The sequence below is a fragment of the Castor canadensis genome, chromosome 5 (genome assembly GCF_047511655.1).
Source record: "Castor canadensis chromosome 5, mCasCan1.hap1v2, whole genome shotgun sequence".
NCBI lineage: Eukaryota > Metazoa > Chordata > Mammalia > Rodentia > Castoridae > Castor > Castor canadensis.
In genome coordinates, this window is record NC_133390.1 from 117,923,757 (window position 1) to 117,950,675 (window position 26,919).

Consider the following 26,919-nt stretch of genomic DNA (forward strand, 5'->3'; position numbering starts at 1 on the left):
ATCTCTTCTTTCTCTAAGGTGGGGCCCAGTTTTCCTGAGACTTTCAGATTCAAGGGAAGCAGCATTTAAATTCCAAGACCTAAGCCCTCAGACAATATTTTCAGCACTGACCATGGAAACCTGAACTTGGGTGAGATTCCAAGATAGCAGCTAGAGGGAGGAAGCAGAAAGCATGCCTCCTATAGTGAAATCTTGGAGAGATGCTGGAGACACACCTTGAAGGCAAAACCACTGAGAAGAGGCAAAACTTTGACCCCTCCACACCTCCAGCCAGTGCAGAGCATTTCCACTTCACGTTTAACAGAGAAACCAGGAGGGCCCCCAGGCCAGCAGTCGCCCATGCCCAGACAGCTTGGGAAGACGCAGACAAGGTGAGCTTAGTGATACCGCGGTACTCCCACAGACAACCCTGGGCCAGATCAGCATAGCCCCCTGGACAGACCAACCTCCACCCAGGGAAAAAAGAGAAACTGAGCAATAAGCAATGAGAACAATAAAGACATATGGGAAAGAGGGTGGGGTGCACTGAGCGCCAAAGACTGGGGGAAGGGAATCCTTCCTGGAACTGTAAATAAACAAGCCGGGCCAGCAGAAGTGGGGTCATGCTCTCAGCAACCAGGAGCGAGAAAGCTTGTGAGAGTGGCGGAAGGAGGAAAACTCCACAGGAGAGGGGGAAGACCCACCTCCCATGTAAGCTGTAAACAAACACAGTGGCTGGCAGGAGCAGCAGCACTGCCCAGTAATCAGGAGCTGAAAAACTTGTAAAAGTGGTGGTGGGAGGAAAACTCCACAGGAGAAGGGGGAAGACCCACTTCCCACGTGAGCTGTAAACAAACACGCAGGCCTGAGACAGTGGGTGCAGTGTCACCTTCCCCCAGTGTGCTTGGAAAGGGGAAAGCTTGTAGCAGAGGCTCTCACACAGGAGAACTCTGAGTAAACAAAGCCTGTAGGGCCAGGTGAGTGTTAAGCTCACCCCTGAGACCTGCATAAATAATGACTCTAGCAACAGCACACTGACAGCAGTGGGCAGGCAAGCCACAGCCCCAGATACCAAACACAGAACTGTCTCCAGACTCTCTTTTTTCTCTCTCCCTAATTTTGATGAGAAAACAACCAACCTACACCTGAAAAACTTACTGAAACTGTATTGCATTTGAACTTATGACACTTTGTGGGTTTATTTTTGTGCAGTTTTCTTCTACTTTATGCATCCCCTTTGATGAGACAACTACAGAACAACATCTGAGGCACCATCTCCAGGATTGGACACTGAGAAGAACACCAAAATTATTAAGACTGAAACTTCATTGCATTTGAACTTGGAGGGTTTTTTTTTAATTTTCTATTTTTCATTTTGTTTTATTTTATTTATACATATATATATATTTCTTTCATTTATTTATTTTTTATTTTTATTCTTATCTTTATTCTTTTTATTTTTTCTTTTCATCCTCTGTCTCTCTAATGCCTGTTCAGCTTATTATCAATTAGTACATTCACGCTCCCTGTTTATACCTTTGAAACCTTTTTGTTTTATTCCTTGTTTTGTTTTTCCCTACTTGCCTGTTTATTTGTTTTTCCCTTTTCTTTAACTTCTTGCTTTCCATTTCCTCTCACCCTTCCATTCTAAATATTACCATTGTTATTATTACAAGCTAGAAAATACTTAATTGCACACAGTACAGGGACAGTAACAACACCAAGGACAATGACGGGAAGACAGAAAAAACAGGGAAACCAATTTCCCCACAGCAAAAAATTAGTACAGGAACCAGAGGGGAATGAAGAAAACAGAAACTCAGATCCAGACTCCAACAAAATGAAGATAAACTATGCCAAAGGACCCAATGAGGCCCACAAGAATAATTTAAAAGAAGACATACTACAGGTACTCAATGAGAATTTTATAGAGATGATACTGGATAGGGTCAACCAAAATGTACAGGAGACACTCAAGAAATTCCAAGACAACAAAAATAGAGAATTTGAAAAATCAAAAGAAGAAATAAAGGAAACCATAGAAGCACTGTATAAACACCAAAGTGAAACAGAGAGCACGATGAATAAACAGATAAATGAACTCAGGAAAAAAATAGACAACATTAAAGAGGAAACCACCCAGAATATGGAAAACCTCAGAAAAAAGAATGAAACAGAAATGCAAAACAAAACAGAAGGCCAATCCAGCAGAATAGAACAAACAGAAGACAGAATCTCAGAACTTGAAGATGAAATGGTAATTAAAGGAAAAACTGAAGAACTATTAATTAAACAACTCAAGACCTATGAAAAGAAAATGCAAGAACTCACTGACTCCATCAAAAGACCAAACTTGAGAATCATGGGCATCGAAGAAGAAGAGTTGCAAGCAAAGGGAATGCGTAATATATTCAACAAAATAATGACAGAAAATTTCCCAAATCTAGAGCAAGTTATTCCCATACAGATGCAAGAGGCCTCCAGAGCACCAAACAGACCAGATCAAAATAGAACTATCCCATGACATATCATCATTAAAACAACAAGTTCACAAACTAGGGAAAGAATATTGAAGGCTGTAAGAGAGAAAAAATAAATAACATACAAAGGTAAACCCATCAAAATCACAGCAGACTTCTCAACAGAAACATTAAAAGCAAGAAGAGCATGGGGTGAGATCTTCCAGGCACTGAATGAAAATAACTTCAACCCCAGGATACTCTACCCAGCAAATCTATCATTCAAAATAGATGGAGCAATAAAAGTCTTCCAAGATAAGCAGAAACTAAAACAATATGTGACCACAAAGCCACCACTACAAAAGATTCTTCAAGGGATTCTGCACACAGAAAGTGAAACCCAACTGAACCATGAAAAGACAGGCATCACCAAACCACAGGAAAAGAAAAAGCAAGACAGTAGAGAGTAATCTCAACTTAGGTACACACATTCAAACCTTCAAACAACTAAGATAACTAAATGACAGGAATCACCACATACCTATCAGTAGTAACACTTAATGTTAATGGACTTATTTCACCCATCAAAAGGCACTGTTTGATGAAATGGATTAAAAAGGAAGATTCAAAAATTTGTTCCTTACAGGAGACCCATCTCACCAACAGAAATAAGCATAGGCTTAGGATGCACAGCTGGAAGAAGAAGAAACTGTCAAAATATCCCTATTTGCAGATGACATGATCCTATACGTTAAAGACCCAAAAAATGCTACTCAGAAGCTTCTAGTCATCATCAATAGCTACAGCAAGGTAGCAGGATATAAAATCAACACAGAAAAATCATTAGCATTTCTAAACACTAACAATGAGCAAGCTGAAAAACAATGTATGAAAACAATTCCATTTACAATAGCCTCAAAAAAATCAAATACCTAGGTGTAAACCTAACAAAAGATGTGAATGACCTCTACAAGGAAAACTATAAACTTCTGAAGAAAGAGATTGAGGAAGACTATAGAAAGTGGAGAGATCTCCCATGCTCATGGATTGGAGAATCAACATTGGAAAAATGTCTATACTCCTGAAAGTAATCTACATGTTTAATGCAATTTCCATCAAAATTGCAATGACATTAATTAAAGAGATGGAAAAATCTATCATTAAATTTATATGGAAACACAAGAGGCCATGAAAAGCCAAGGCAATACTCAGTCAAAGGAACAATGCTGGAGGTATCACGATACCTGACTTCAAACTATATTACAAAGCAGTAACGATAAAAACACCATGGTACTGGCACAAAAACAGACATGAAGACCAGTGGAACAGAATAGAGGACCCAGATATGAAGCCACACAACTATAACCAACTTGTCTTTGACAAAGGAGCTAAAAATATACGATGGAGAAATAGCAGCCTCTTCAACAAAAACTGCTGGAAAACTGGTTAGCAGTCTGCAAAAAACTGAAACTAGATCTATGTATATCACCCTATAGCAATATTAACTTAAAATGGATCAAGGATCTTAATATCAGACCACAAACTCTAAAGTTGGTACAGGAAAGAGTAGGAAATACTCTGTAGTTAGTTGGTATAGGTAAGAACTTTCTCAACAAAACCCCAGCAGCACAGCAACTAAGAGATAGCATAGATAAATGGGACCTCATAAAACTAAAAAGATTCTTTTCATCAAAAGAAATGGTCTCTAAAGTGAACAGAACACCCACAGAGTGGGAGAAAATATTTGCCAGCTACACATCAGACAAAGGACTGATAACCATAATATATAGGGAACTTATAAAACTAAATTCTCCCAAAACTAATGACCCAATAAAGAAATGAGCAACTGAACTAAACGAACTTTCTCAAAAGAAGAAATTCAAATGGCCAAAAAACACATGAAAAAATGCTCACCATCTCTAGCAGTAAAGGAAATGCAAATTAAAACCACACTAAGATTCCACCTCACCCCTGTTAGAATAGCCATCATTAATAACAACACCAACAACAGGTGTTGGCGAGGATGTGGGGAAAAAGGAACCCTCTGACATTGTTGGTGGGAATGTAAACTAGTACAAGCACTCTGGAAAAAAATTTGGAGGCTACTTAAAAAGCTAGACATTGATCTACCATTTGATCCAGCAATACCACTCTTGGGGATATACCTAAAATACTGTGACTCAGGTTACTCCAGAGGCACCTGCACACCCATGTTTATTGTGGCACTATTCACAATAGCCAGTTGTGGAAAAACAGCCAAGATGCTGACGAATGGATTAAGAAAATGTGGTATCTATACACAATGGAATTTTATGCAGCCATGAAGAAGAACGAAATGTTGTTATTTGCTGGTAAATGGATGGAATTGGAGAACATCATTCTGAGTGAGGTTAGCCTGGCCCAAAGGACCAAAAATCGTATGTTCTCCCTCATATGTGCACATTAGATCAAGGGCAAACACAACAAGGGGATTGGACTTTGACCACATGATAAAAGCCAGCGCACACAAGGGAGGGGTGAGGATAGGTGAGACACTTAAAAAATTAGCTAGCATTTGTTGCCCTTAATGCAGAGAAACTAAAGCAGATACCTTAAAAGCAACTGAGGCCAATAGGAAAAGGGGACCAGGAACTAGAGAAAAGGTAAGATCAAAAGGAACTAACCTAGAAGGTAACACACATGCACAGGAAATTAATGTGAGTCAACTCCCTATATAGCTATCCTTATCTAACCAGTAAAACCACTTGTTCCTTCTTATTATTGCTTATACTCTCTCTTCAACAAAATTGGAGATAAGGGCAAAATAGTTTCTGCCGGGTAATGAGGGGGGTGGGTGAGAGAGGGAGGGGGTGGAGTGGGTTGTAAGGGAGGGTGTGAGGGCAGGGGGGAGAAACGACCCAAACCTTGTATGCATATATGAATAAAAAAAAAAGAAACCTGAACTTCCATGGATACCCTACATTCCCAGACTCTTTGGAAATGGGGATCCACATGCAGATATGGTTAGTGTTGGCATGAAAAGAAGACATATTGCTCTCTGTTATGTAACTATTACTGTCATCACACTGTTTCTAGACATTGCATTGTAATGAAATGTTCATTAACATAGGATATGAAAATGTTTTATGACAATATTACACTATGCGGAAAGCCCCAAAAGTAAGGTATGCAGGTGTCTCAATGGTTAAGTGGAAAAGAACTTTGCTTTCAAGAAAAAGGAGAAAGCAAAAGTGGAAAGGAATTGGGATACCAAAGATGATGATGGGTGGCAAAATCAACTTTAACCACAAAGAAGTTATTGTCTATGATAATCCTATTATGAGGGTGATAGTAAATTTTTTTCTGACTCAGAGTGAGGTTGGGTAAAAATGAACAGTACTGGAGGAAGGACAGAAAATTTTAAAATGTTTTCTTCACGTGTGTTTTCTCTGTACTGATAATTGCAGGTAAATATTTTTTAGATAAAATTGTGCATTTGGAAGGTGGGAAAGGTTGTTGGAGGTTATAAAGAATGGGTACATCATGTACCTCTAGGAGGAAGGGTGTTTGTTCTTAGATAATTTCCCAAAACACAGAGAATAGAGTCATCAGTGTTCTTTAATCACAGATGTTTACTAGAATTTTCCAAAGTTGGAATAAATGTTTTCAACCTTTCATTTTACCTTGAGGTGGTTGGTGAAACAGTAATTTGTAAGTATTGAAGTAGTCAGAGAAGCATAATCTGACCAAAAAACACTATTGGATTTTTCCTGCAGAAGGAAAGCTTTGTGTGCTTGACAGTAGATGTGAATATGTAGTCCAATTTTTTAAATTTGTATTTTTGTCAGTTTCTTGCACAGTGATGACCACTTATTACCCTATAGCCCTCACATACGTTGTCTCCTCTCCCCATTCTCATTCTTCCTCATCTTGTCTTCCCCCTTCATTTTTCATAAGTAAGTTATAATCTCTATGTAAACAACTTTTATTTTCCCAACAATCATCTGTTTATAGATAAGACTACAAAACATTTTATATATCATATAGATAACTGGTTTGGCACAGAATTGGTGAATTTGTTATTGTCACATTATATCCCTATGCAGAGAACAGGAATTACACAACAACATAGCTAAAAATCAATCTAGCCAGAATATAAAAATTAAGTCAAGGGAAAGATAGCAGGTTACTGAAATCCCCAATCAATGAATAACACATAAGCAAATCTCATAATGTAGCACTGGAAATAGAAGACTAGGAAATATGAATCCTCAAAAGGTCAACAATCACACAATGGAGGAATTGGACAGTAAAGGGCATGAAATCTGTTTTTAATTCATTAAATGATGATAAGAGTGTTTAAGTAGCTTAAAGAATACATTCAAAAACAACACAATTAATACCAAGAAAATATAGATTAAAAAATTGAGAAGACAGGAATGACTATATGAACTCTAAAAGCATACAACATTGAAAAAACAAAACAAAGGAAGATATAAAAAAAATGAGGTAACTGAAGTAAAGAGGGTAATACAAGAATAACAAAGAGGGATTAACAAAAATAATGAAAGTCTCAAAAGTATGGAAACTCTGGAAATGAAAAGATATTTAAGTCAAAGAAAAAGTAGACTTGAAAGCTACTCCAGCAGACTGGAATAAGTGGAAGACAGAATTTTATGTATCAAGGACAAAATAAATATACAGGGAAAAATAGCTGAATATACAGAGAAAACATTGAAGAGATATGATAGTAACATGCAAGAATTCAGCATTTTCATCAAAAGACAAAACCTATGAATCATGGGCATTGAAGAAGGAAAAAGGTGCATACCATAGTCATAGGAAACATAACCAATAAAATAATAGCAGAAAACTTGCCAAATCTCAAGAAAGAGATGCCATGCAGGTGAAAAACACCTTTACCACAAAAAATAGACATGACCAAAATAGGACCACTCTACAGGATATTATAAATAAAAGAGTTATCACAAAGAATAAGAAAAGAATATTGAACGCTACAAGAGAAAAAAATCACATATAAATTTAACTCATTAAAATGACATCCAACTTTTTAACAAAAGACAAAATCAAGAAAAGCATGTAATGAGGTATTTTGAACTTTGAGAAAAAACATTTTTAAAACTGGAATACTCTACCCTGCAAAATTAGCCTTTACAGCTGAAGGAGAAATAAAAGCTTTTCATGATACACTGAAAATAAAACAATACATGATTACTACACAAGCATTCCAGAAGACACTAAAGGAATCATACACAAAGAAATTGAAAATAAGCATTGTTGTGAAAGTATGCAAATTATTGAATATCAACAGAAGATCAGAGAAAGAATTGTAGATGCCATACCATCAATACACAGCATTCTTAGAAACCAAAAACAACAAAATTTCAGGAATCACCACATATTTCTCAATATTAACACTGAATGTTGATGGTCTCAACTCCTCCAGCCAAATATATAAATTGCAAGCTGGGTTGGAAAAGTATATCCAAAAATTTGTTTTCTACAAGAAACCTATCTCACAGTCAGAAACAAACACTGGCTTAATGTGAAAGGGAAGAAATTTATTTATCAGGAAAATTGCCACAGAAACAGGCAGGAGTGCCTAAGCTTATATCAGACAGAGTTGTCTTCAAGCCTAAACTAGTCAGTAAAGAAAAGAAAGCTCACATCGTACTAATAAAAAAAACCCAATGTATTAAGAGAAAATAATAATTGTTAACTTATATGCATTAAATTTTGGTGTACCTAACTTCAATAAATACATACTACTAGACTTAAATGCACAGATTAACCCCAACATAACGATAGTGACTGACTTCAACACTCCACTGTCATCATTAGATAGGTTATCAAAACAAATTCAACAAAGAAACTTCTGAATTAAATGACACCATAGACCAAATAGACCTGACAGACATCTATAAAGTATTTCATCCAGCAGAATCACAATAAACTTTCTTCTCAGCAGCCCAAGAAATTTTCTCTAAAATATATCATATTTTAGGTTAAAAGGCAAGTCTTACCAAATATAAGAAAATTGAAATTACCCCTGTATACTTTCTGATCATAACAGAATAAAATGAGCTCTAACAGCAAAACAGCAAAAAATTCTTAAACACATGGTGACCTAACAACTCATGTTTCCATAATCAGTTTGTCATTGCTGAAATAAAGGAGGGAATTTAAAAGTTCCTGGAATATAATTATATGAAAGGACTACGTACCAGAACCTATGGGATACAGCAAAGACAGTGCTATGGGAAAAGTTTAAAACTGTGGGTGCCTATTTTAAAAACACAGAGAGAGCTAAAATAAATGATGTTATGCTATACCTCTATCTTCTGGAAATATAAGAGCAAGGTAAACTTAACACCAGCAGAAGGATTGAGATAATAAGAATTAGGGTCAAAATCAATGAGATAAAAGCCTAAAAGCTATACAATGAACTAAGGAAACAAAATAGTTTGTTCTTTGAAAACATAAACAAGATTGATGAACCCTTAGTGAACCTAACCAAAACAAAGAGGGAAAGACTGAAATTACTAAAATTAAAAACAAACAACAGGTTATCACAACAAACAACAATGCCATCCAAAGGATCATTAGAGAATATATCAAAAACATATTCAAAAAAATTTTAAAAATTTCAAAGAAATTCATAAATTTCTAGATCAACCAAAATTGAACCAAGAGAGGGTCTGGTGGAATGGTTCAAGCAGTAAGAGTGCCTGCCTAGCAAGTGTGAGTCTCTGACTTCAAAACAAAAAATTGAGTCAAGAGGATATAAATCACCTAAATACATCTAAAATAAGAAATTCATTTGAAGCAGTAATAAAGAGTCTCTCCAAAAATGTCAAGTCCAGGACCTAATAGATTGACTGCTGATTTCTACCAGACCGTTAAAAATAAACTAATACCAATATTCCTCAATATTTTCCCTGAAACCTGAAGGGAAGGAACACTACCATACTCATCCTATGAATCTGGTATTACACTAATAACAAAATAGGACATGGAGAGAAAAAAAGGTAACTGTAGGCAAAACATTTTAACGAATGTAGATGCAAAATTTCTTAACAAAATACTGGCAAACCAAATTCAACAACATACATAAAATATCTAACTCCATGATCCATTCTATTTCATTCCAGTGAGGCAGGTATGGTTCAACATTCACAAATCAATAAATGTGATACAGTATATAAACAGAAGCAAGGACAATAATCTCATGATCATCATAACAGATGCAGAAACAGCCTTCAACAAAATTCATCCTATGATGATCAAAACTCTGATGAAACTAGAAATATAGATAGAATGTAACTCAATGTAATAAAGGCTATATAAGACATGCCTACAGCCAGCATCATACTAAATGGGGAAGAACTGAAACCATTTTCTCCAAAGGTGGGAATGATACAAGAGTATCCACTCTCTCTTCTTTTATTAGAATAGTAATAAAAATAATAAAAAGTAGTCTTGGAATTCCTACCCAGAGCAATAAGATGGATAGAAGGAATAAAATGAATGCAGGTAGGAAAGGACAAAGTCAAACTATTCATTACTTGTAGATGACTGGATCTTATACTTAAGTATCTGTAAAAAATGACTAAAATCTTCTAAATATCATAAATAGCTTAAGCAAAGTCACAGGATAAAAACTCAATATATAAAAATCAGTTGTGTTTCTATATACCAACAATGAGCAAACTGAGAAAGAATCTAGGAAAACCATTCCATTCACAATAGCCTCAAAATTTTCCTAGGCATAAACTAAACAAAGGAGATGAAAGACCTTTACAATGAAAACTATGAATCATTGCTGAAAGAAATTTAAGACATCAGAAAATGAAAAGATCACCCATGCTCATGGAGTAGAAGAATTAATATTGTGAAAAAGGCTGTATTACTAAAAGCAATCTATATGTTATATGCACTCTCCATTAAAGTCAATCTCCTTACAGTGATTAAAAAATCAATCCTAATGTTCATATGGAATCATAAAGACCATGAATATGCAACTGTGGTGAGACTTAAGATACAGCACAAAGAATAAGAGAAAATATTTACCAACTATGCAACTGACAAGGGATTAACAATCAGAATTTATAGGGAGCTCAAAAACACTAAACTCTGAATCAGTGATCCACTAATGCAATGGGCAAATGAAATGAACTGAACTTTTTCAAAGAAAGAAGTACAAATGGCCAAAAACACATGAAGTAATATTTAACAAAATGGACATAAAGGAAATCCAAATCAAAGCCATATTAAGGTTTTGCTTCACTCCATTAGAATGCCTACCATGGAGAACAGAAGCAACAGCTCTTATTGGCAAGGATATGGTGTAAAAGGAACACTGATACACTGTGGTTGGAATGTAAATTTGTACAACCACTATGGAAAACAGTATGGAGGCTCCCCAAAAATCTTAAAATAGAACCACCATATGATCCAGCAATACCACATCTAGGCATTTACCCAAATGAATGTAAGTCAGGTTACAATAAATATATGTTTAATGCAGTATACAATAGCCAAGCTATGGAAATAGCCAAGATGCCCTATAACTGATGAATTGATTAAGAAAATATTGTGTCTATATACAATGGAATTTTATTGGTCATGAAGAAGAATAATATATTAATTTACAATTAAATGAATGGAACAGGAGAACATGTTTAGCAAAGTTAAACAGGTTCAGAAAGAAAATAGTTGCAAGCTTTCTCTCATATATGGAAGATACACCAAAGACAAATATAATCATTATCATCTATACATATAAGTGTATATAGCACATGCCTCCAAAAGTGGGAAGGTTAAAGGAGACAAAGGAGGAGAAAAAGAAGTTAAGAATGATACAGAATAATAACAAAATACATCACATCTGTGTGGGAACAAGACACATTAACCATAGTGATAACTGTTGAACACAGGATGGGGGAAAAGAGGAGGAAGAGTAGTGAAGGGAATCTAGAATGATTTAAGCACAATATATTTGAAGATAAAATACCAAGGAAAGAAACCCAATGCAAAATGAACAGACACCTAAACAACTAGGGATAGGAACCTAAAACATATCATGCAATGGGGTGGGTACCAGTGGGGGAAACCCACCATGGTATTGTCGATGCAGCTGAACCAGCTGAAAGAGAGCTCTTCATCAAGGCTGGCAGTGATAGTGAAAGCATAGGAAACTGCCCTTTTTCCCACAGGCTCTTCATGACTCTTTGGCTCAAAAGAGTTGTATTTAGGGTCACACTGTTGACCTGAAAAGGAAGTCTTCAGACCTGCAGAACTTGGCTCCCAGGAACCCCTCCATTTATAACTTTCAACAGTGAAGACAAAATGGATGTAAATAAGATTGAGGAATTTCTTGAAAAAGTTTATGCCCCCCAGGTACTTAAAGCTTTCACCAAAACATCCAGAATCAAATACTGCTGGAATGGACATCTTTGCCAAATTCTCTTCTTACATCAAGAGCTCAAGTCCAGAGGCAAATGAAATTTGGAGAGGGGTCTCTTGAAAACACTCCAGAAACTGGAGGAATATCTGAATTCTCCCCTTCCTGATGACTGATGAGAACAGTATGGAGGACATTAAGTTTTCTACATGTAAATTTCTGGATGACAATGAAATGACATTAGCTGATTGCAACCTGCTGGGCAAACTGCACATTGTCTAGGTAGTGGCCCAAAAATGCAACTTTGACATTCCAAAAGGAATGACTGGCATCTGGAGATATCTAACCAACACCTACCAAAGGGAAGAGTTCACAAACACCTGTCCTAGTCACTTTGAGGTTGAAATTGCATACAGTGATGTCACCAAAAGACTCACCAAGTAAATAGCACTTGCCAGAGAGACATCTTCAAATTTCCCCTGAGAATATGCTTTTCTAACAGACAGCCAAGTAGTAATTCAAGATTAGGATCAGGATACACAAGGTATAATAGTTACCTTGAAACATACACTCCTAAGCAGTATTATTCTAAAATCCTTCCACTCTCACCTACCTCCCCTACCCATGTCCTCCCTCCTCTAATTGGAGACACTCTGTGACAATTGGCTGCCTCTCTGGAGTCCTCACTATTGTGTCCATTCACTGTGTGTAGATGGCAGAGCTTTCAAGGTGCAATTTTTAAGTGTTAAAAAATAGTAGCCCTGGATTTGTGCTTAAGGATATTACCATCAGGGAAGAGAGCCTGCTAGAGAAAGTCACTACAGATTCTACTGTTTTCTTTGTAGATAGATTTTTAATTTTGCTTAAAGTCATTTATTCTTCATACAAATTGTAACATCTAACACTCTGTGAAAGCTAATGTAAAGATATGGGTGTTAATCTAGTGAGAAACTGATAGGTATCCAATAGTTTCTTTAAATGTTTGTTAAGTGTATTTGCCCAGTGCCATTCATTTGGAATATTATTGCCTTCTTCATTAAAGAAAACCTTCCTTCCTAGGTATCCATAGACATTGCTATTTGTAGATATTTCAATTAACACTACATAAACTTATACTTAAGTTGATTTAGCTGTAGCAGTACAATGATGAGTAATGTAAAATTAACACAGAAATCAACCTAAGGAATGTAGGGTTGGTTTGTAAAAATAACAAGTAAATTTTGTTTCTGAAGCAAATTTAAGGTACACAATTTGGAGAATGCATTATCCATCCCATGTTTGAAAGTACTCCAAAGATTCTGATTGTGACTACATTTTTGGTAATTTTTGTACATAACTTGTTTAAGAAGTGCTATTTCTCATGAATTTTTTTTGTTTATAAGTATGTTGCTTTAAGATGGCAATGTTTCCTCCCTTGAATATGCTAACATTTAAGCTCTGGCTTTATGGAAGCCTTCTGACTTGTATAAGCACACTGCCTTTTTTAACCTATCAGTAATTAGCTTAGAATAGAGAGATATGAAACACTCCATCTTGTATCCGAGTGGCTCAGGGAGATTCCTTTGTCTTAGCTTTCTTAATACTCTTTTTATTGTTGATTGAAAGTTTGAGGACCCATCATTTGGTAATTAAATATTGGATGAAAACTGATCTTGTTCCAGAAGGAATTACCATATTGTTCTCCATGGAGAACCATTGCAGTGTTTTCAGTGGGTGGAAGGGGACTGTCTGCTTCAGTGCACAGGCTGGTGTTGCATCTTCACCTATTCTTTAAAAAGCAGTAACTTGGCCTGGGTGATACTGAGCCTCACCACTTAGCTTGAAGTGTGAAGATCCCAAGAAGGGGTATGTGTTCCTGTTGAGAGTGGCAGACTAAGTAGTACAGAGTGAAGGGCTCCTGGAGAGAAGAGCACACTTGGCTGTCTCAAAGACAGGTTTTTTTTCTAACAAGGAAGTTTTTCAAACAAAACTGATATTGGCAAATGGACAAAAGCTAGTAAAGAGGAGGATCCCAGAGCAAGCTTCTACTCCATCATTCTACCCCATTGCTTAAAATCTTGAGCAATTTGGGATATAAAAATTGCCATGGATTCATGTAGTGTGTGGGATAATAGTTATCTGTTTTCTATAGCTAATGAATCACTTAACCTACTTTTGTTACACTTCAAGGATTTTGGAGTCTGGATAGAAAGTCTACCTTCCAAGGGATACTGAGCAATATTTTGTTAAACAGCTGGACAGCACTTTAATATTCCAGATGATATAACTTCCTTTTGGTGCTTTAGATAAAGATTTTCAATAAAGTGCAAATAAGATTTATTTCTTGCTAACACTGTCTTTCATAACTTCAACCCCCTGAGAATTTTGTGCATAAGTGATGACCTGTCTAACTTTTTTCCCATGATGTATGGGTAGTCAGCTGTAGTACCTAGACATTTGTGCTGCTGCTGAGTTTGGAATCTCTCCAGAGTCGTGTACATAGCTTTTATTTCTCTACATTTAAGAAACCCATTTAGAGAAGCTTTATAAAGTAAAGAAGAAAAGAACTAGAAATTATTTTTTCATGAACATTTTGATATATATTTCATCAAGCTAATTGATTCACCAATTTCTTACATTGGTTATAATCAATATTAAATTCAAAGAGAGGCAAGCATTCATTATTGATATTCACAGGAATTTAAAATTCCATCCTTTACAGATTATCAAGGTTGAGACAACCAAAATTATGTTTTTATCATGAAAAACCTCCAGTCCCCAAGCCATAATGATGAACAATGAAGTATTTCTTTTAGAATTTTTTGCACAGGCAAATGTAAGCTTATCATAGAATACTTGAATTTCTTTCCTCTCTTTAGATCATCAATACCAGTATATTGCTGGCAGCTATTGTATTAAAAAATAAATGTATTTTCACTATCAAAATTTTTAAAAAGTTGCTCTTTAGATTGGATGTTCTTGTGTACTGACAGCCTTTATAAATCCTAGTGTATCAGTTCCTTTGAAAAATATCTCTGGACAGTTAATGAAAACTATTGATGATATCTACTGAAAAATATAGAGGAGGAACAACAAGTAGATAATTACTGAGGGCTTGTGCTGACAACTCTTAGGGCAGTCACAGTCCAGAAGTGCTGAAGAGAATGAACCTCCAAATTCTTTCTTAACATATATCTTATGGTTAACTGTAAGCTCTGCATACTACAGTTTGCATGACTGATTATATATATAATATTTAAATATATATATGTATATATATATACAAAATGGTATATATGTACATCCATAAAATGTTCTGTTATATGTATATATAATATATATATATATTTCCCTATATTTTTCCAAAAAGGAACAGAAATTTAACTAATGCCTGATGTGAGCATTAAAGAGTGCTTGTGCATACTTTACCCTACTTCTTTCAACAGTCTTGTAAATACTGTTCTGCCCATTTTAAAAGACAAAACTAAGATTCAGTTTAGGAAGATTTCTCAAGTCACAGAGCTAGTAAAGACCAGTGTCAGTAACAAAAAAGCAGGGCCTAGTTTTGGCCCTGCTTTTCCCACTTCATCATTACAAATTAAATCTTGCATGAATGCAGGCTGGATATGACAGATGAAAGCAGCAGTTTTATGATTGAAGAAATGGAGGAGGGTCAACAGTCCTTCTTGTTTGATCTCCCTCTCCCCAACTCTCCTGTCATTCCTACAATCCAGAGGCCTCTGAGACAGTGCCACAGAATTTTGTATTTAAGAATGAGTTTGAAGAATGCTACAGCCTCCTTAAAAGTCCATGTGAGTTTATGGGTCAAAACTACATACGATGAATGAACTATTTTTAAAAAAATTCCCTGTAAATGTGCGGTTTTCATATGCTGCAATTTATAACATCAATATAACATTTTCTTTTTATTTCAAACTACATGAGCACGTGAAGTAATAGCAGTTGATATTTTCCCTTCCCTGCCTCTCTTCCTTTATGCAGCTATGGTTTCATCCATAAAACAGGAATGAAACCATGGGATCAACGTAAGGATTTAAATGAGAAAACATTTCAAAAATGTCTATCAAATAAGAAAGTATCCTAACCCTAACCCTAATCCAACCCTAACCCTAACCCTAACCCTTACCCAACCTTAACCCTAACCCTAAACCCTAACCCTAACCCAACCTCAACCCTAACCCTAACTCTCCTAACCCTAAACCCAACCACAACCCCAACCCTAATCCTAACCCTACCCCACTACCTAACCCTAACCCTAACCCGACCCCGACCATCACCCTTACCCTCACCCTAACCCTATCCCATACCCATATCCATGCTTCTCCTAATCCTGACCCTGACCCTACTCCTGATCCCTCACCCCAACTCTGACCTTAATCCTGACCCTGACCTTAACAACAGAAGTCTCAATAGTATATGTGTATAGTGCATATATACACACATAAGATGTGTGTGTGTGTGTGTGTGTGTGTGTGTGTGTGTGTGTAGTTACCAAAAAACACTTCAAACAAAATACTTTGTCTAGGTTTAAAATGAGAGTATGGGTGAAGGGTAGCAAGAAAATGGAAATACTAGGGAAAGGAGAAAAGGAAGGGAGAGAAGCAGCAGAAGAGAAGTATGAAAACAGCAGTTTTCAACAGTTTTAAATTATATAAGGTAGAATTATGTCCACAAAACATTAAATAAGACCCAGAACACAATCATGCATACCGATGCAAAAACTAACAGCACAAATATTCCAAAGCTAAACATCAGAGGAACATCCAAGCAATTTAGAGCTATAATACACCTCTATTACTCTAAGACATGTTAAGAAGACATAAATTAAGGCTGTAAAATTACAAGTCAAATTCTCTCCCTTAAAAATATGGAATTAGAAATTATTTTCAAGTGCCCATAAGTCAATCACAAAAACAGAACATATATTAGTTGGTAGAGAGAATGCCATAAATCCAAAAATGAAAATAATAAAGATAACATTTTTACTACTATGTAAAACTTAGGATTTAGAAACAGAATTTGGCAATTTAATGTGTGATGTAATTATTGAATTCTGTCCACCTGATAGATAAAAATATGCTATCATAGAGTAAGATAAGCCACTTCATATGTTCAAAATTTCCTGAGAATGTCTACTTAAGAATTAAAAGATTTACTTAGCTATCTCTTGGATCAAAGAGAAAATAGAAATTCACACTGCAAGTATGTAGAAAATAAATTCTTAGATGCATATTGGCTCTATAGGTCATGGTCAAATTTCTGGCTGTATGTATCTACATCAATTTAAAGGGATTTAAAAAAACAACAACACTAAAGAATTAACCATTTTTCTCACGTTGTAACAGAAACATGTTAGTATATTGAAAAATACATAAAATTAAAGAATAAAAACTATAGCAGAAATAATGAATAAGTTAGAAAAAAAAGACAAGAAAAGATGTGAACAATTTGTACACATAATGAATTTTAAAAATTAAGGAAGGAGATATAAAAGGAGAATAACCACAGAAAGAGAGGAAATAAAGGGGGCAAGGCAGGAAAAAAGAGGCATTATTTCATTTTTTACTTCATTTCCTAAGACTTTAATAATTAGTAGTAGGGTTCATAATTAAGGCTGAGGTGTTGTGTACCTCCACCAATTTCTGCATGAACTAACAGATTCTGAGGAGACCCTTGGATTCTTGACCCAAAGGAGTAACATCATGCTGAGACACAGCCAAAGGGCTCTCACCCGAGGGGGTACCAGATCTTGTACTTTCAGTCATCAACACTGTGAGCTAAATGGACTTTTCTTTTCTTTGTAAATTATGTGGGCTTACATATTGCTACAGCAACAGAAAATGGACTAATGTAATATTAAATATTTTTTCTCTCTTTTCTTCAGTGGTAGATAACCATTTACTTATAAAACTAACAATAAAGAAGAATATAATAAAGTTAAGAATGGCTAAGTGATCTTGTGAGGCTCCAAAACTGACAAAAATCAAGATGGCTAATCATGTCAACTGATTGGATCGAGAAGTGCCCAATATAGTGAAGAAGCCTGTGAGTGTATCTGTGAGGATGAGGGTTCTGCATGCTCTGCCACAAGCTCCCTGACATGATGCTATGCCTCACCATGTGGCCAGAAGCATCAGAACTAAGGAATGACACAGTGAGTCATATCATTCCTCCCTTAAGTTGTTTTTTTCAATCATTTTGTCATAGCAACTGGAAAGTGACTAACATGAAAATAAACCTGTTTTCATAAAATAGTCTTGAGGAAAAAATGCTGTGCACAATAACCTAAATCACAATACTATGCTAGAGATATGTATTTTATTCTGGGCCCCATTAAGGAAAATCCCTACTGTAAAATGCTCATAAGAATAACCTCATATACTTGAGGGACTGTTCTGTGTTCTGGGTTGTGTCCCCACCTCTAAATCCTGGAGTCTAGATGTCAGCAGCAACTTCCAACCTCCACCTGTGACAAAAAAAAAATGCCTCCAAGCACAGTCAAGTGTACCTTGCTGGCAGTAACACCACTCTTATTCCATTAGTGATATATTATCAAATGTTTTATATTTTTGAGGCTACATCTAACATTCTATTTGAAAATCTAGATGCACATTATACAATGTTGATACTTTTTCTTCATTACAAATTCTCTGATATATACAAAAAATTTGGTGGTAGTAGAGTTTGAACTCAGGGTCTCTCTCACATTTACTTGCTAGGTGAGTGCTCTATAACTTGAGCCACACCTCCACTCCAAACACAAAGTTTTACAGAAAGCTTCAACACACTTAAAATAGAAGTCTTCTTTACTCTCAGTATTCAGTGTGATAGTTCTTCCTGAGAAAGGTATTCCCAAATTTCAGCATTTCCCCACTTTTTGGTGGTGGTGATGGTGGTGCTACTGGGGTTTGAACTCAGGACCTCAAGCTTGCTATGTGTGCATTTACCACTTGAGTCTTATCTCAAACCTTTGTTTTTTACTTATTTTTCACATAGGGTCATTTTTTGCACAGGGTAGCAAGTAAGGTCCAACTGACTGCCACCTAAACAGTAACATGGCTTTGGGAAAGAATTTTGCATCCATATTGGTTTACTTTTCATTCTTACCTGGGGAATAACTGTAGACATCTGGGAATTTTTTGCACTTAAAATCTCTAGGGAGTTTTTCAAATATAAAATGTCTTCTTTCCCTTTCTCAATGAAAACAGCCTTCTACAAAGTGCAAGTTTAACCTCACTCTGCTTCTCAGAAACATAAGTTTTTTCTTCATTGCACCACAATGGACACCCACCTTTGAAGCCCACCATCTCTATAAAGTGCTTTCTGGCTTCTTCTGAGACCAACAGACCCAGCATTCTCTCCCCAATTCATAGTACAGGCACCCATGCTTGATAATCAATTTCTCTCAAATGATGTTATCTTGGGCACTGCACTATATGTGTTCTCTTACTTTCATAGAATATAGACTCTTCTGAACATATCTCCTCCTCTTTCTTGTTTATATCTATTAAGAGAAAACAGAAATGCTAAGTTCAAACTCCACTCCCAAAGAGAAATCTGAGCTCTTGAATGTGAAACCCTTGGTTCACTCAGTCTTGGGATCAGGAATATCCTGGTTCATGCCCAAATGCAGACCCATACGCTGGATCCTCCATTTTTATGGTGTCTGACACCATGGTTAACAAGGCTATGTCTGTGCTTTCCTCATGTTCTCATCAACTTCCTAAGTGACCTGCTCTGCAATTTTAAATACCAGCTTCATGCTGGTATTTAATTTGTGCATCCAAGAGTGATGTAGACTCTCAAATGTAGATCTTCACATTCACCAATTATGTGTAAAATTTTAAAAACAGGAACTGAACCTCAAGCTATGTCAAGGTAAAACATAATCCCACTACAAATGCAGTCCAGTGGAATAATACTTCACTAGCACTCTATAGGCACTGGGTTCAATTTCCAGTACAGCAAATTTAAACAAACTCCAGCTAAGACTGTCTTCTCTGACCATCCTTCCTAAATGATCACATCTCATGTTTCTTTTTCTCAATTTCATTAACTATTCCTCATGGCTCTTATTTAACCACTTAAAATACATTACTTTCTTGCTTTTCTCTCAGCACACTGTAACCTTGAAGAAGGAGAATAGTTATCATTATTTTGATAATTTCTGTCATCAATCCAAGTATAAAATTGCTGGTGCTTCAAAATCAGCTCCACTAGGATGTGCTCAGCATAAACAATTTATGAATAAATGTCAGACAATACAAGTCCATGAGAAGCCAGACATTCAGACTCCAAGGCCATCCAGGTTATAATCAGTACTCTCTCTCAAAAGAATTTTTAAACTAGGAGCCAGAGGCTCACACATGTAATTCTAGCTAAGTGGGAGACTGAGATTGGGAAGATACTGTTTTGAAGGCAGCCCCAGGCATAGTTCACAGGACCCCAACCTCCAAAATAACCACAGAAAAATGGACTGGAGGTGTGGCTCAAGTTGTACAGCACATGCTTTGCAAGTATTTGTCTGTTTTCCCAGCTCAAAAGCATGGAATTCAAAACCCAGTGCCCCCTCCCCCCAAAAAAATCCATGAGAATGGGTGGTGAGGCAACTGAGAAAGTATATAGTAGCAAAAATTAAAAATAAATAGATAAAAATCTAAGAATAGGGTTTAGATTTGGGATAAAGGTAACAATATTGTGTGAGGGCCCTCCTTGGAGACTGTAATACATAGGTTTGATGTTGGTAGCCCACTATCCTCATGTGTACAATGTGGAAGATAACCTGGTGAATCAGCACAACATGGCCAACATCTGCTGGGCACCACTCTATGGCCTCCCTACACAGTATGCACTGGCTGACCTGGTGGGCTCTGGTTCGGGGGTTCTTTTCCCATCCACAGTTCTGATTCTTGCTCTAGCTTGAAGATCAGCTCAGGTTTGGTGATGCATTGTCCTGTTCATGCAAAACAACACAGGATTTTGTCAAATAATTAAGTCAAGATTTTTATCACCCAGTATCCCTCTCTGCAATGATGGGCATGTTCTGTACCTGTGCTACCACCAAGGGAGCACTAGCCACAGTGGGTATCAAACACTTGAAATAGGACTAGCATGACTGAGAAGCTTAATTTAATATTTTATTTAATTTATCATTTTTCTTTTATTGATGTATTAGCATGTTACAGTTGTACTGGGGTACATTGTGACATTTAAAACATGCTTATAATATATCTTAGCTAGATTCACCTCCCCCATCATCCTCTACTATCCTCCCTCCCCCCATTCTTAGAGCAGATTCTGTAGGTCTCATTGTTCCATTGCTATACATGAATACATAATACTTCCACCATATTCATCCTCCTTCACCCTTCCTTCATGCCATACCAACCCCTGGATTTGTTTTATATTGGTGTCCTTCATTTATAAAAAAAGACATTTTTGTCTGTTTATGGTTTATATAGGGAGTTTCATTGTGAGACTTGAATATATACATACAATGTCCTGAATTGGTTCATCTCCTCTGTTGTAATTCAAGTTCTTTAAAGCAAGACAAAATCCAGCTGTGGAACTGCAATGAAGGGACACATGTGAACTTTTCATGAGAGTGGGATAACTGTTGAGTTCTTCATGGGCTGGAACTGTGCACCTAAATTGTTTTCATATATTTACTAAGAAGACAGTGCTTGCTCCTCAGGACTATAGGGCAGTTTCACTCACCCAAGGACACCAGGTTCCTGTAGGTCTTGAGCATCACCTCCCTGTACAGGCCGTCTGAACACCATCTGGGTCCTGGCACTCCTCCCAGATAAATTCCACAGCCACATACTCAAATGATACCAACTCCTGGAATGCCATATTTCTTCTCAAATCTCCAGTCCTTGGAATATGGAAGTTCAGGCTTCTCTATGTGGGGTGGGTATAGCGGGGAGGAAATTCTTATATGTATTTTGCAAAAATGTAGTTTGTTTTGTATTCTATAGAGTAAAGGAAAGTCACAGAAATGTACTACCATTGTAATAATTTATTAAGTGCCAAATATACTATAACAATGTTTACCTTACACATATAAAAACATTTTTGTCAGCCAGGTGCCAGTGTCTTACTCCTACAATCCTGGCAACTCAGGAGGCAGAGATCAAGAGGATTGTGTTTCAAACCCTGCCCAGGGTGCACAAGATCCTATCAGGAAAAAAACAAGCAAACAAACAAAAACATTATGAAAGGGCTGGTGAAGTGGCTTAAGGTGTAGGCCAATAAAAATAGTCCTGGTGATACAAGACTATAATACCAGCATGAAGAGGATGAGATAGGAGTACTATGAGCTCAAGGTCTATCTGGTCTACAAAGCAAGTAGACTCTACTTTAAAAAAGTATAATGAATAAAATTTTGTTCCTTCAAGGAGTTTATAATGTGATATGAAGAAGCCATTAAATATGAACAAAAACCCACAATCTGTTAGAAGAATTAATTTACATCTTTAATATAAATGAAGCAAAGAAGGAGAACATACTTCTATTTTGTATTATGAGTCTGCACTTCACTGAGAAGCCTAGGATGTTTAGCCCTTCCATTAGCTAAAAATGTGTTCTCATAGCTGGAAGGCAACAGAAGTCCACTTACAACCACACAAAAAATTCCCACCACATTCATGGAACTACACATGGTACCATGTTGGTGTGAATGAAATTGGATCACGATAGGAGATAGGAGATAAACAGAATAGTGAAGTACTGATTATGCATAATAGATATATAAACAATCTCCACCAAGAAATTTTATGTGCTTGCTTTCTAATGACTTATAAATTAAAAGTATGCACAAAGGTATCACAACATTTCCTTCCTACCTCCAAAAGATTGCTGGTGTTCATTCCAGGTATCTCTGCCATTTCCCTAAAAAACAGGTATAAAACAAGAGGTCAGGTGAGAACAGGTGAGCAAACTGAGCAGATCTACATTTCATCCTTGGGAGGAGAACTGGAAAGGTTTAAGGGAGAGTTAAAGAGTAAGAAAGCAGAGTGAGGCATCAGATCACAGAGAAGTAAGACTGCAGAACAGTCTTTTCTCTCCAAGCAGAAAAAGAAGGACAGGAACAGAATTGGATTAAGATTTTGCTGAACAAAGCTGGGTGCTTGTGTCTTATGCCTGTAATCCTAGCTACTCAGGAGGCAGAGATTAGGAGGATCATGGCTCAAAGACAGTCCAGGCAAATAGTTCTGCAAGATGCTGTCTTGAAAAACCCTTCACAAAAATAGGGCTGGTGGAGTGGTTTAAGGTGAATCTCCTGAGATCAAGCCCCAGTACCACAAAAAAAAAAAAAAGATTTTGTTGAACAAAGATAAAAAGAATTTTACTTCCAGATAACCTGCATGATTGCCTCTACTTAGACACAGGCATCATGACATGAAATTTGGAAAATGGAAGAAGAATACAACAGCAGGCTGGATGCTGCTGGGTCTCATCTATAATCCTAGTTACTCTGGAGGCAGAGATAAGGAGTACCCTGGTTCAAAGCCAGACTGGGCAAATAGTTCATGAGACCCTATCTTGAAAATAAAGCAACACACACACACACACACACACACACACAAACACACACTCACAAACCCAGACAAGAAAACAACAACAAAAAATAAAAAAGAAAGAAAATACCAAAAAGAAAAAAACAGCCAGCAAAGTGGCTCAAATGGTAGAGCACCTGCCTAGCAACTGCAAGGCCATGAGTTCAAACCTTGGGAAAAACAAAAAATACAAAGACAGAAATCATACAGACTTGAAGATATCACAGAATTTGGAGTATCTGAGACAACGTATATGGGATGGTCAACTAACAATTGCAGACATGATTCCAGAGTTCAGAAGAGAGATGTAAGCTGAACATAAAAAAAAGCTGGAAAGTAACAGAATTTTAATGCTGCCTAAAATTATCAGAGTGACTGAAATAGATTATCTTCAGAAAGGAAAATATTTTTTTTTTCATTTTTCTTTTATTATTCATATGTGCATACAAGGCTTGGTTCATTTCTCCCCCCTGCCCCCACCCCCTCCCTTACCACCCACTCCGCCCCCTCCCGCTCCCCCCCTCAATACCCAGCAGAAACTATTTTGCCCTTATCTCTAATTTTGTTGTAGAGAGAGTATAAGCAATAATAGGAAGGAACAAGGGGTTTTGTTGGTTGAGATAAGGATAGCTATACAGGGCATTGACTCACATTGATTCAGAAAGGAAAATATTAAGAAAAGAATATAAGGAAAATAATATTTCCTGAAAGAGGACAAGAAATAGATTACAAAGACCAAGAAACAGAGTTTGATGCAAAAATAAAAAAAGCTCAATGTTAAGAACTCTATGAGGCTTTCATAGTAGTGCATGTTTATAATTCAAAGACTCAGGGGGCTGAGGCAGGAGGATGTTGATTTCAAGGCCAGCCTGGGCTACATAGTAGGACCCTGACTCAGAAGCAAAGAGGAAAAAGTTGTTCCACTAATATAATTAACCATATTCATATTCTATAGGGACAAATTTTTTCAGTAGTTTGAATAGACATGAGGAGGTTCTTTTTAAAATACAGCCCTGGGCCAGGCAAGGTGATATACACCTGTAATCCAAGCACTAAGGAGGTGGAGGCTGAAGGATCCAGAGCTCGAGGCCAGTCTGAGCTACACAGGGTGGTTAAGGTCAGCATGAGCTAATCAGGAATCGCGCCTCAAAGTTATATAAACATATGAAAACACAAGCACTGTCCTGGTATCAGTTCTGCTTTAATTAATATATGAAATACCCTAAAAACCAGGCGTGAAAGACTAGAACTCATCCCATGGTGCAACAGGGAGATGGTGGAACCTTTAAGAGGTCATGGAAGGTGGGCCCTGGAGCAGATACGGACCCAATTCTTGTCTCTCTTTTGCTTCCTGTCTATGGAGTAAGCAGCTTCCTCTGCAATGAGCTCCTGCCATGACATACTTTTGGGCCTTGTACAGGTCCAAAGGCAATGGGGCCAAGTGATGATGCACTGAAAACTCCAAAGCCAACAGACAATATAAATCTTTCCTCCTTTTAAGTTGATTTTCTCAGGTATATTGTCATAATGATAGAAAGCTGAACAAAACAGGAAAGAATTATTCCATCCCAAAATCAAATATGGACCTGAAGAAACTGAAAATACAGCAACTCTTTCTGGATCCAACAGGGAGTGGATGAGACAGAGTACACTGCAGCCAATCTGTATCATCCTATTATAATAGCCTTAATAGAATAAAAGAGCTTGCCCTCCCCTATACCTTACCATATTACTAAACCTTTTATTTCTAATAGATCCTTTTATTTGACATGACATGTTAGATTAGGAAGAAAAAATTTCAATCCATATTAAAAAGCAAAAAAAGCAATTTGAAGGGAGAGTATGCATTGGAACTAGACATGGCATTACCACAAAGCAAACTTGCTTTTGAAAACTCTGATTAAGGCACAAAGGAAGCTAATGGATAAACTGTAGAGAGCATGTAAAGGTAGGTTGCAAAACAAACTCCAACTGGGTATGGCTACAGGAATTTCATTTGAATGCAAACACATATACCAGGCTCACACCTGTAATCCTAGCTACTCAGGAGGCAGAGATCAGGAGGATCAGGTTCAAGGCCAGCCTAGGCAAATAGTTCTTGAGACCCTATCTGGAAAGTACTCAACACAAAATAGGGCTGGCAAGTGGCTTATGTGTTAGCACACCTGCCTACCTGTCCTGAGTTCAACCCCAAGACAACCAAAAAATAAATAAATAAACAAACACATATGAATTAAAAGTAAATGGATGGAGATGGGGTGAATGTAAAAAAGTACATTACAGCCACAAGTGCTGCCAAAAAATCAATAAAATCTGTAAGCATGTAGTCCGGTTTTGAGAAAATAAAGGACAAATGCCACATAGCACTAATAACAGAGATGAAAAAGCAATGTCACTACAGTGACATTAAAAACCTCCTTGCCAGGGCTACAAAGTTTTGTTGGTCCTTGTGGATACCTTCACCAAGTACACTGAGGCCTTTTCATCCTGAAAGGAAAAGCCTCTGAAAATAACTAAAGTACTCCACAAGGAAATCATTCCTAGTATTGGACTTCCAAGGTCTGTCCAAAGTGATAATGGATCTGCCTTCACCTTCCAGATCACTCAGGCAATAACCAGAGACCTAAGCATCACTTACCATTTATGCACCTCTTGGAGGTCTCAGGCCTCGGGAAAGGTGAAAAGGGGAAGTCAGTCTCTAAAACAGACTCTGGCCAGACTCTGTTTGGAAACCTCAGAGAAACGGTTCACTCTTCTACCCATAGCCCTCATGAGACTAAAAATACTCCAAAAACTAATATCCTTTAAGCCTGTATGAAATCCTGTATGGAAGACCATTTTCTTTCCAATGACCTGCTACTGGATTTAGAGGTCAGGGAATTGACAAGGTAAGTAATCCATTTAGGACAATTCCAAGAGGACACAGAAAATAGGGGAAAAGATTATGTCTGGTCCTCAAGCAGTGGAAGCACTTCAGGTAAGGCCTGGAAATCAGGTGCTCATTTGCACTTGGTGGGAGAGAGCACCCTGGGATCAATTGCCGGGGTGGAAGTGGCCATATCCAGTGATCTTGGCCACTCTTACAGCTGTAAAGGTCCAGGGAATAGATAACTGCATTCACCTCTCTAGGTAAAGTGCAAGCCAGAGGAAAGCTTCCCTAATGCACAGGAACCTGAGCCTAACTATTCCTGTGAGCCTCGGGATGATTGGAAATTCCTCTTCAAAAGAAAAAGCCCAGAGCTTTAGCAAACAGGTAAGTAATGCTCTCTCCTCTGACTCCTCTACTTTAAAACATCCCCTTGTCTGGGCACTTTGCAGAATGTGGCTCTTGCTTGTGATTTTAGACTGCTGTGGTAGGAACTGTTTGTTGTCCAAGAATGGAATTATGCTGTATACTGCTTAAATGCCTCCCACTAGTCCTCCCCTAGATCCTCATATGTTGGACCCCCAACCACAGCCATAGTCCCCACCTTACAGAAATTTGTTACCTCCACACTTGACCTACTAAAAAAGTCAA

The 26,919-nt window shown here is 37.1% G+C and overlaps 1 long non-coding RNA gene and 1 pseudogene across 4 annotated transcripts in view; one reads left to right on the forward strand and one right to left on the reverse strand.

The window, feature by feature from the left end:
- LOC141423319 (uncharacterized) overlaps positions 1-26,919 on the reverse strand; it is a 73,340-nt gene that overhangs the window by 41,603 nt on the left and 4,818 nt on the right. For 3 of the 4 annotated variants that reach the window (XR_012448092.1, XR_012448093.1, XR_012448091.1), the window contains exons 3-7: positions 22,689-22,734; positions 21,898-22,020; positions 21,559-21,744; positions 21,337-21,409; positions 20,702-20,794 (exon numbers count right to left, since the gene is read on the reverse strand). This is a non-coding gene — a long non-coding RNA (uncharacterized lncRNA). The remainder of the gene's footprint in view (positions 1-20,701; positions 20,795-21,336; positions 21,410-21,558; positions 21,745-21,897; positions 22,021-22,688; positions 22,735-26,919) is intronic. The other variant, XR_012448094.1, reaches the window with a different exon arrangement.
- On the forward strand, positions 11,646-12,285 carry LOC109675998 (chloride intracellular channel protein 4 pseudogene; annotated as a pseudogene).